We start from the raw sequence: 10,009 nt of genomic DNA, 5'->3' as shown, positions 1-10,009 counted from the left end.
GTATTGAGGAAATGGGGATTTTTTTTTTTTTTGGAAGCCAATACATAAAAGGCAGGAGAAATGAGAAAGGTGCTTGCCTATTGAAGTGACTCCTTAAGTCTGCAGTACTGATAAATTTGTTTCCTATATACCAAACATAGTAAGACACACAGGATTGAGCCTTCCATTTGATGAAAATGAGACATCTGATTGCATTTCATTTGAATTTCAAATTTATTTTAAACATTAAGGAACTAATCACGGAGGGTCTTTGCTGAGAATGGAAAATGGCCAAGATCACCCTCAGGCAAGAAAATAGTGGGGCAAACTTCCAACGTCTGTTGCAAGTATGGAAAAAACTAGTAAAACTGGGGCAGTTCTTGTGATGACAACATAGCCAGAATCAGAAGCAAGTAGACACTAGTGCAGACTTTGAGCACCTGTTGTACCTGAAAGATGACCAAGATCAGTGGCAAGTAAACAATGGGGCAGATTTTGAGTGCCTTTTGGAGTTTGAAACATGGTCCAGATCCTCGACAATTTAGAGTTTAAAAATAGAGCCAAGGCCAACAAACAGACAAATGTAAATGAGGCAAACTCTGTGTTAAGTGCCAATGGAGCCAATTCAGGTGCCCTCAGATTAGAGCCAAATTTGAAGCCAAGACCAGTGACAAACAATGTTAACTGGGACTAATTTTGGGTTGAATTTTTTCTGAATTGATTCTGATGCCTTTATATCAGAGCACAAGATGAAAACGTGGCCAAGATCAGTGGTCGAAGACCAAAACTAGGGTAGTTTTCAAGTTTCATTGGAGAAAATTCAAGAGCTTTCATGGCATAATTGAAGTCAAAAACAGGGCCATGACCAGTGAATAGATGAATGAAACTGGGGCAGTTCTCGTGTTAAAAGCACACCTAAGATCTGGGATCAAGTTATTGACTACAGTCGCATTGGAAGAAGAAAGGTCATGCATCCTCATGCATTCCATGCATCCTTATGCATTTCATGCATTTAAGGAAAGGCATTCTCATTATAGGTAGCGGCATGCATACATGTCATGTAACATGCATCATGTACATATAGCAACATATCCCGACATTCTAGCATCAGAAGTTAGCAACATGTATACGTATAGCAACAAAGCACCATTCACACTTGTCTTGTGAAATAAGCTTGTGAATAATCCTTTGGCATCATTGATTGGACCGTTCTTGTCTTGCTGATATTTGAAACTGGGGCAACTAACCCCTGACACAGATTGATAGACATTGAACCTGAGGCAACGGACCTTGTGCACAGATTGACATACCTTGAAACCAAGTGAGTTGACCCCAGGAACCAATTAAGGCATTGGTTTTTGAGTTCCAAATTGGGTAATCTAAAGATAGTCAAAGAATCTCAAGACTTCAACCCCAATTGATCATCCCTAGTGGAGTAACTCTGAGCCCTACACTTGAGGACATCTTCCAAAAGAATCTCGGGATCTTGTACCCGATTGATCACCCTCAATGGGGTAACCCTTTTCCCAAAATACTTAATAAGCCAATAAGAATCTCAGGATTTTGTTCCCGATTGGTCATCCTTAGTGGACCAACTATCTTCCAAAACTAAAAACTCATTTTCTAAAGAATCTCAGAGTAACCATTCCTTAAAATCTAGGAATCCTACACCTAAGTGACCATTTATCACTCATGGTTTCGTCCAAAATCCTCCTTGATGCATAAGCCGTGATTCAATATTTTAAGGCATGTCATCCCCTCCTGTGATGCGCAAGCCTGAATTCAATATTCCACGGCATTTCATCCTCCTTAATGTGCAAGCCCAAATTCAATATTTAGTGGCACGTAATCCTCCTTGATGCGCAAGCCCGGATTCAATATTTCGAGACATGTCATCCTCCTATGATGCGCAAGCCTGGATTCAATATTCTGAGGTACGTCATTCTCCTTTATGCACAAGCCTGGATTCAATATTATAAGGCACGTCATCCCCTCATGTGATGCGCAAGCCTGGATTCAATACGTAGAGGCACATCATTTCCTCCTCGATGCGCAAGCCCGAATTCAATATTTCGAGGCACGTCATCCTCCTTGATGCGCAAGCTTGGATTCAATATTCCAAGGCACATCATTCCCTCTTGTGATGCGCAAGCCCATATTTAATATTTTGAGGCACGTCATCCCCTCCTATGATGCGCAAGTCCGAATTCAATATTCCAAGGAACGTCATCCTCCTTGATGCGCAAGCCCGAATTCAATATTCTGAGGCACGTCATCCTCCTCCCCGATGTGCAAGCCCGAATTCAATATTCTGAGTCACGTCATCCTCCTCCCCGATACGCAAGCCCGGATTCAATATTTCGAGGCACATCATCCTCCTTGATGCGCAAGCTCAGATTCAATATTCTGAGGCACGTCATCCCCTACCGTGTTGCGCAAGCCTAGATTCAATATTCCAAAGCACGTCATCCTCCTCTATGTGCAAGCCCGGATTCAATATTTTGAGGCACGTCATCCTCCTTGATGTGCAAGTCCTGATTCAATAATCCGAGGCACATCATCCTTCTTGATGCGCAAGTCTGAGATTTAATATTTCGAGGCACATCATCCTCCTTGGTGCGCAAGCCCGAATTCAATATTTCGAGGTCTCCTTACCCGCATGGCTCGGTTCCCCATACCCGATGCATGATCACTAACCCCCGCTAATTCCTAATCGCTAACCAAAACAAAGAACAAAAAAAAAATCAAAAAGAAAAGGAAAACAAAAAGCTTGTGCAACATCCCCATCTGCCTTGTTTAAATGTTCTCATTCTTGGTCAGCAAAAGCATGTAACATTTAGTTGATCTGAAAACCCTATGTAGCTACAACCCGATTAAAATAGAGTCTTTCATCTTTGTAGACTTGTTGCTTCAAATAATGTAGGAGATTTCTTACTGTTACATTGAAGCAACGAAGCCTACAAAGAGGGGCAGTTGTCGATACCCTAAATTTAATCAGGCCTCCCCAAGGAAACCTGGTGCAATGAATTTGGCTTTGAACCCAACATGGTCCTGAATTTTAGAATTAAGACCCTAAATCCCCATAATGCTCAAATTTGAGTATGTTTGATGTCAACCCGAGTTCTGTAGTTTTCATTTGAGCCCCTGATGGTGTCTATTAAATTGTTAGATTTTTTAGTCTTCTTAAACCCTAGTTTTGTTATCCTAGTGTAATTCCTTTTAGCTGTGAAATTAGTCCCTATAAAATTCAATACAAATTTCCTTTAGGACTAGGTATTGTGGTTCGAGTATTGACAAAAAAAGTCCTTTTGAATTAGGGGGTTTCAATTATGTTTAAATCTCAAAATTAGTTTTCAAAGTTTGTTTTCTTTTATCAGGTTTTCCCATTAAATCCCCATATTCCTTAGTTAAATTCCAGTCTAAAATTCCAATTTATTTCCTTTATTAGGCTTTCATATTTTTGAGTCGTATAGTCAAGTTTTCTTGGAACTCGAAGTTAGACTTTTTAATTTCCAAAGTTTTGGGTTTCGGGATTTAATTCTAAAATCAGAAATTTTGGCAAGATTTGAAATCAATTTGGAACTGTTTAGACCACTTAGTCAACCCTGGAGTCAAAATTAAAATACCTCACAAGTTTCATTTAGTAACATGCATGTGCACAGTGAGGTGCACGCTGGGGGGACATCACATGCAGGGGGGTACATACATACAAGGAGAGTAAAATGCACAAGTGTTCAAATAGTGGTCGTAGGGAAATTTGCTCGAGGGTACATGCGTGTACATAGGGAACAACAAATACATGCAAATTCAATAAAAAAAAATACAAAAATATAATAAGGATTCCATGCCCGCCATTCCTATTCCGCCACCTGGAGGTAGCCCAGAAAGCCCGCAAGTCATGGGTTGCCACCTGGACCTTCACCTAACACAAAAAGGAAAAGGGCACAATTAGTTAACAGAAATTTAAAAAAAAAAAAACAAGGAAATAAATCACATGTAGGTTGTTAAAGGGAATTATTCCTTGACACAGTTCATTAGAAGGGAATATTGTTGAGGAAATTGGTGCCAAATGCCACCCCAGACTCCGTATAAAATAGGGAGTCTCACTATAACAAATGCACCCCTCTGAGAGCATAGCTGAACCCTATAGAAATCAAGAGAGAGAGAGAGAGAGAGAGAGAGAGAGAGAGAGAGAGAGAGAGAGAGAGAGAGAGAGAGAGAGAGAGAGAGAGAGGGCAAGTAAGAAAAGTGAGGAAAACTCTTCGAGAAATTACAGAGAGCATAGAATTTAGAGGGTTAAACGAGTGAAACTCTGCTAAATTGCAGAGCTAGGAAAAAGAGAAGAAGAGGAGCAATTTAGAATTGAATTGAACCAGACACCAGAGCAAAGCATTCAGACAAACTCTGAGAGGAAAAGAAGGCCGAAGGAGTACAAGATTGTAGGTAATTTCCCTTTCCTGCTTCAATTCTTAACTGTTAAAGTGTATTAGGCCGTGTGCAGGTTTCCCCATTTTAATTCCTAGTTCAGGGCTAAACCCGAACAAAACCTCTTAGAACCCAAACCTGGGTCTGATTCCTTGTGAACCACACCTCAATCTCCTAGACCCAAACAGGAGTTCGGGTTTGAGCCCTTGATACCCACCAAATCTTGAGCTTAAACTCGAAACCCGGATGTTGTTTAAAAGCCAAGCTCATTTGAAAATTTGCCCCCAGCCCATTCTTAAAAAATAAATCAAACCCTGTTTCAAAGAAGTGAGTGGGCCGGTCCAGTTTTAAAAAATAAATCAGGCCTTATTTTAAAGAAGTGAGTGGGTCAGCCCATTTAAAAAATATATAAATCAGGCCTTGTTTTAAAGAAGTGGGTGGGTCGACCCATTTTAAAAAGAAAACCTTGCTCTGTTTTTAAAATCCAATTGGACCGACCCGTTCTTAAAAAATAAATCAAGCCCCGTTCTCAAAATCCAAGTGGGCTGGCTTGCTTTTTTTTTTTTTTTAAATGCAAGTGGGCTGGCCTATTTTTAAAATCCAAGTGGGTTGGTTTGCTTTTTCTATTTTTTTTAGAATCCAAATGTGGGCTTTGTTTTAAAACCCAAATTAGGCTAACCCAATTCCAAAGCAACTCACTAAAGCCCACTCTCATCAATCTCAAGGCCCACACGTCACCTAGACCTAACACAGGACAACCCATTCACCCGAGTCCACATACACACCCGGGTTAACCCATAGGGAGCAACTCGAACACGGATCGCTGAGTTGACTCGCATGAGTCAACTTTGATGCAACTCGGATATGGATCACTGAGTTGACTCACATGAGTCAACTCTGATGCAACCCACTGAGTGAAGACGAGCCCACTCGTCTTCAACCCTAATCTTGAAACCCTAACCCGAACAGACACCCAAACCTAAACAACAGTCAATAGTATTGATCACAAGTAGAATTGAATCTCACTAAAAAAACAAGTAAGAAAAAAATAGGGAGAGAAAGACTTATCTTGCATTCCACGGGATCCAAATTCAAGCTTGAACAGTATTGGCTGTTCAAACTATCCATCCTCAAAAGGGTGAACCAATAAACCTAGGTGCAGCTTCTTTAGATCTTGGCAGGGTAGGGACTGCTAATGGAAACATCTGAGCCACGTTTCTTTTTTGGGTTACCTGAGGAGAAAATAGAGAAAGGAAAGAAGGAGAGAAGAGAGGACAGTACAAGCAAGGTTTCAACAAGTCTTAGGGTTTTCTAGTTAGCAATAAGTAGAGAGGGAGTTGCGTGAAGGCGATCTCAGAAACCATAGTGTTTCTAAGAATACTCGAGGAAGAATAGAGACGTTGAGTCGCAGAAGAAACCCTAGGGTTTCATTTGCAAAGAGGTGCATATGGAACGAGAGAGAGAGAGAGAGAGAGAGAGAGAGAGAGAGAGAGAAAGAAAGAGAGAAATTTTTTAGGTGAGAGAATGAAAATGAGACAAAATGAAGTTTTCAGTTGAAGTATTCTTGGCCTTGAAACGGCAGGATTAAGACACATGATGTTGTTCCCTTCATTTGATCAAGGTGTCTGCAAAACCTCCTCTCGGTCGTAGGATATGTGCTTCCTATCTATGCCTCAGAGGCAGCCATATCAGCAATCTGATCATACTCCCTTCATCACCGTTAGATCCCCGACCTGCGTCAACGGTTGTGATGACTTTATGACAGAGATCATCATGGAAGCCTATATGCATGTCACTTGGAAACTAACACGTGGCGCTCCTATCCCCTGCATCATTTATTCTAGGAGGCACCCCTCTCCTAAGCCATCAAATTTGGCACCCCATCAATGGTTGAAATCCCTCATGTTAGAGACCATCATGAAATCACAGCAGGCGGCTTCATTCGAAAATTGACACGTGACCTCCTCGGTCTCCCTCACCATTAATGCACACAGGCACACAACTGGGTCTCTTCTGGCCGTTGGATCCGCACCCCCCCCCCCCAATGAACATATGCGATGGTGCCACGTTGTGGATCTCATTAGTATCTTCTCCACCACTCTAGCACCGCCATGTGGCCGGTCCTGACCTGAACCTTAAAATGGTCTTCTTCAGACTGGTTAAAGTTTGACCGGTCCTGCCCCTTCGCTAAACTGGTTTTTACTAGTTTTTCTTTTATTTTAGTTTAAATGATTTCTTTTCAGAACCAAATAACCAAAAAAATTCATAAAAATTCAAGAAAAATGCCAAAAAATTTGGAAAAATAAGAGAAAATTCTCCAAAATATTTTAAGTCATTTTGAAATTAATTCCATCATGCATGTTCATTCATAAGCACTCTCACACCCTCACACTTATGCACACACATGCATGCACATGCACGTACACATTCACACGAGTACGCTTTCATTCATGTATGTATTCTATCATTTATGCACACACATGCATAAGCACACTCACATAAAGTACACTTTCATTCATGCATGCATCCCAACACTTGCACATATGCATGCATGCACATGCATGTACACACCCACACACGTGCACACCCATGCATGTAACATACACTATAACACCCACACACATTTACACACATTCCATTTATAAACTAAAACATACGCTAACATGTGCACCCCATAGGCACCGCATGTTGACTCGGTCTTGACCAGATCCTAAACAAGTTGACTCTTCCAATTTTCTCCCCGAACCAATCAAGTCTTCTAAACCGCATCTGAGCTAGTTCAGTTTGCGTCATTACTACTTGAATAAATCCCAAAATGCACGAAAATCTTCAAAAACATAAAATTTAGAAAAGTCATAAAAATGTTTTCAAACTTTGATTTTCATGGTTTTTGTCTTAATTTTAGTTGTGCTATTTTTAAGTTTGGGAAAAAATCACAAAAAAATGTTTTTTGGCCTAGGAAACTGTTTTCATCTTGAAAAAATTCAAAAAAACCTCCCGAAATATTATTTTTCATACTTAGTAAATCCTATAAAAAATTCAAAATCTCAGGAGTGTATTTTAGTAAACTATTTTCTCGATTTTCCATCCCAATGATTTCAAAGGGTGGCATGAACTCTTTGAAGTACGATATGCCTCGGTTATGAGGGAATACCTATATAGTACCTTGATTTTTTTTAAAATTTTTTTTGGAAAGGTGTAATCTAAAAGGCTTATTACATTTAATTTGTGGGATAATCTTCAATTAATCTAGTATCGTTCGTAAGAACAGGCGTGTAGGGGGTGTTAATACCTTCCCCTCGCGTAATCGTGCTTGCGAACCCGACTCTAGTAACGCAGACCGATTCTACCCCTAACGGAGTAATCAAGTGTTCTAACAACACTCCAAAAGGTTAGTGGCAACTCCATCACACATTATTTTTTCCATGAAAAATCTCATTTTCGAAATCACACATCTTTTCCAATTCGCGTACCCCAGGGGCAACACAAGACATGGTTGTGTTCCCGCCCTGTGCAGGGAGGATGTCGCGACAATGATTTAATCCCTCTTGACAGTGTTGTGTGGCCCTTGGGCTAGACTTAACACTGGTTGGCCAATCTGGATAAGTCAACTGAAAACCTCTATCGTCAGATTGGCCGCCTCAACTTGGACTACCAAGGAGTCTTCGTCTCTCCCAAGGCACAATCAACTACTCATAAATTCCACACTCTATTTGAGATATGTGGTTGCACTCTGAACTGTAATAGCTATAGCACCATGCTATATAATCTAATATGATCCATCAGGGTCTGATGCTATATAAACTGTAATATCTATATATTATGGTTTTGAAATCTAAATATCATGGTACTGTGAAAACTGAATATCATAATTCTAAAAATAAAACTATATAATCTGTGTATCATAATTTTGTAATAACTATACAATCATAATTCTGTAAATAAAACTGAATAGTCTATGTATCATGATTTTGTAATAAACTATATAATCATAATTCTGTAAATAAAATTGTATAATCTGTGTATCATGATTCTGTAAATCCAAATAAAAATTACGTAATATACTAGTATTTCTTATGCCACACAATTAAATAAAACTCACATACTATAACTATATAATTTCATGCTCTGAAAAGTTTAAAAATTCATACTCTAAAACTCATAATCAAAAGCTATATTTTACTGGTCAAATTTCTAATTTAACTGGCATAAGATATTTCCTTTACCTAACAATCTGGGAAGCCTGGCTCCAACTCTATCCTCATGCCCACAGCATATCAAACTTAGAATCCTGAAATGATGTATGTTTCCTAATTCAATCAACCCGAACTCAGAATAATAACTATACTCGTATTTTCCCTATGCTCACATATCTCATTTTATACATGAAATTCTAAACCATTAACTATTTATCAACTTTATCTGAGTTCCTGAGGAAACACCCGTAGGGATCCTCAACCCATGCCTGCAGTGTTTGCACCAAATCTTTAAACCACATCAAGCCCAGTTTAATCAACTTAAACTCTAGTATATTAATATCGAATACATTTCTTAGGCCCAGAAATACCTAATAACTATTAAAGCCTTAAAATAACACACTTACCCTGATTTTGGGAAATAACCCACTTACCTTGCTTTTGGGATAGTGCCCAAGAACTCCAAACCAACAATCTGCTCCGGCAATCTTGCAGAGAATCTCCCCATGAACCTTGTGGCAGTTCTCGATCTTCAAACCAGGCTTTAATGAACCAAGGATAGTAGAGAGAAGGTGTCCAAACCGAGTTTTAGAGAGAGAATGAGTGAGGGACTATTTTTCTCTCGCCAAAAAATGATTTTCACGTATGTATAGATGTCTGACCACGTGGCTTCTTCGACGAGACACGTGGTCTCGTCGACGAACCCAAGAATAGATTTCGTCAACGAAGGTAGTGAGATCATCGATGAACCATTAAGGTATGAAATTCCCCTCTCGGTATCTCTTTGTCGACGAAACTCAGGTACTCATCCACGAACCATACAAGTGAGTTCATTGACAAAACCTAGGGGTTCATCGATGAACCCTGATTTTACCCTTCATTTGAATTTCTTTTCTCCCATTTAACTAACTTTTCCTTATTATTATTATTATTATTTAATTGCTATTATTTTTTTTCAGGTCTCTACATAATCACCCCAATCCTTGGGAACTCTCATTGTTAAAATATGCTACATGTGTGTGAATAGGGACAGAGAATGGTTTATTAATTGTGATAATTTTATAAATGGAGATTATATTTTATACACTTAACCTCATGATAGCCACACATTGGTGTTAATCTATTCTGACTTACTGAGATGTGTCTCACCCGATTTGAATTCTATCTTTTTCAGGACCTTCGTGTGATCGAGCACAATGAGCTTGGGGTTGGTGTAGCCTTTTTTAGAGAGAAAGGGTATAGACTTTTGGATGCATATATATTTTTGAGTTTGTTTAAGTTTTCTAAGATATATATATATATATATATATCTGTGTGTGTGTGTGTGCGCGCGCGCGCGCGTGTGTGTTTGTGAATACTGGATGTTGGGGTATACCTTTTGAGATTATAGATTTGTAGAAACTCTGGTA

This window comes from Malania oleifera, chromosome 1 (genome assembly GCF_029873635.1).
Source record: "Malania oleifera isolate guangnan ecotype guangnan chromosome 1, ASM2987363v1, whole genome shotgun sequence".
NCBI lineage: Eukaryota > Viridiplantae > Streptophyta > Magnoliopsida > Santalales > Ximeniaceae > Malania > Malania oleifera.
This window is presented reverse-complemented; position numbering follows the sequence as displayed.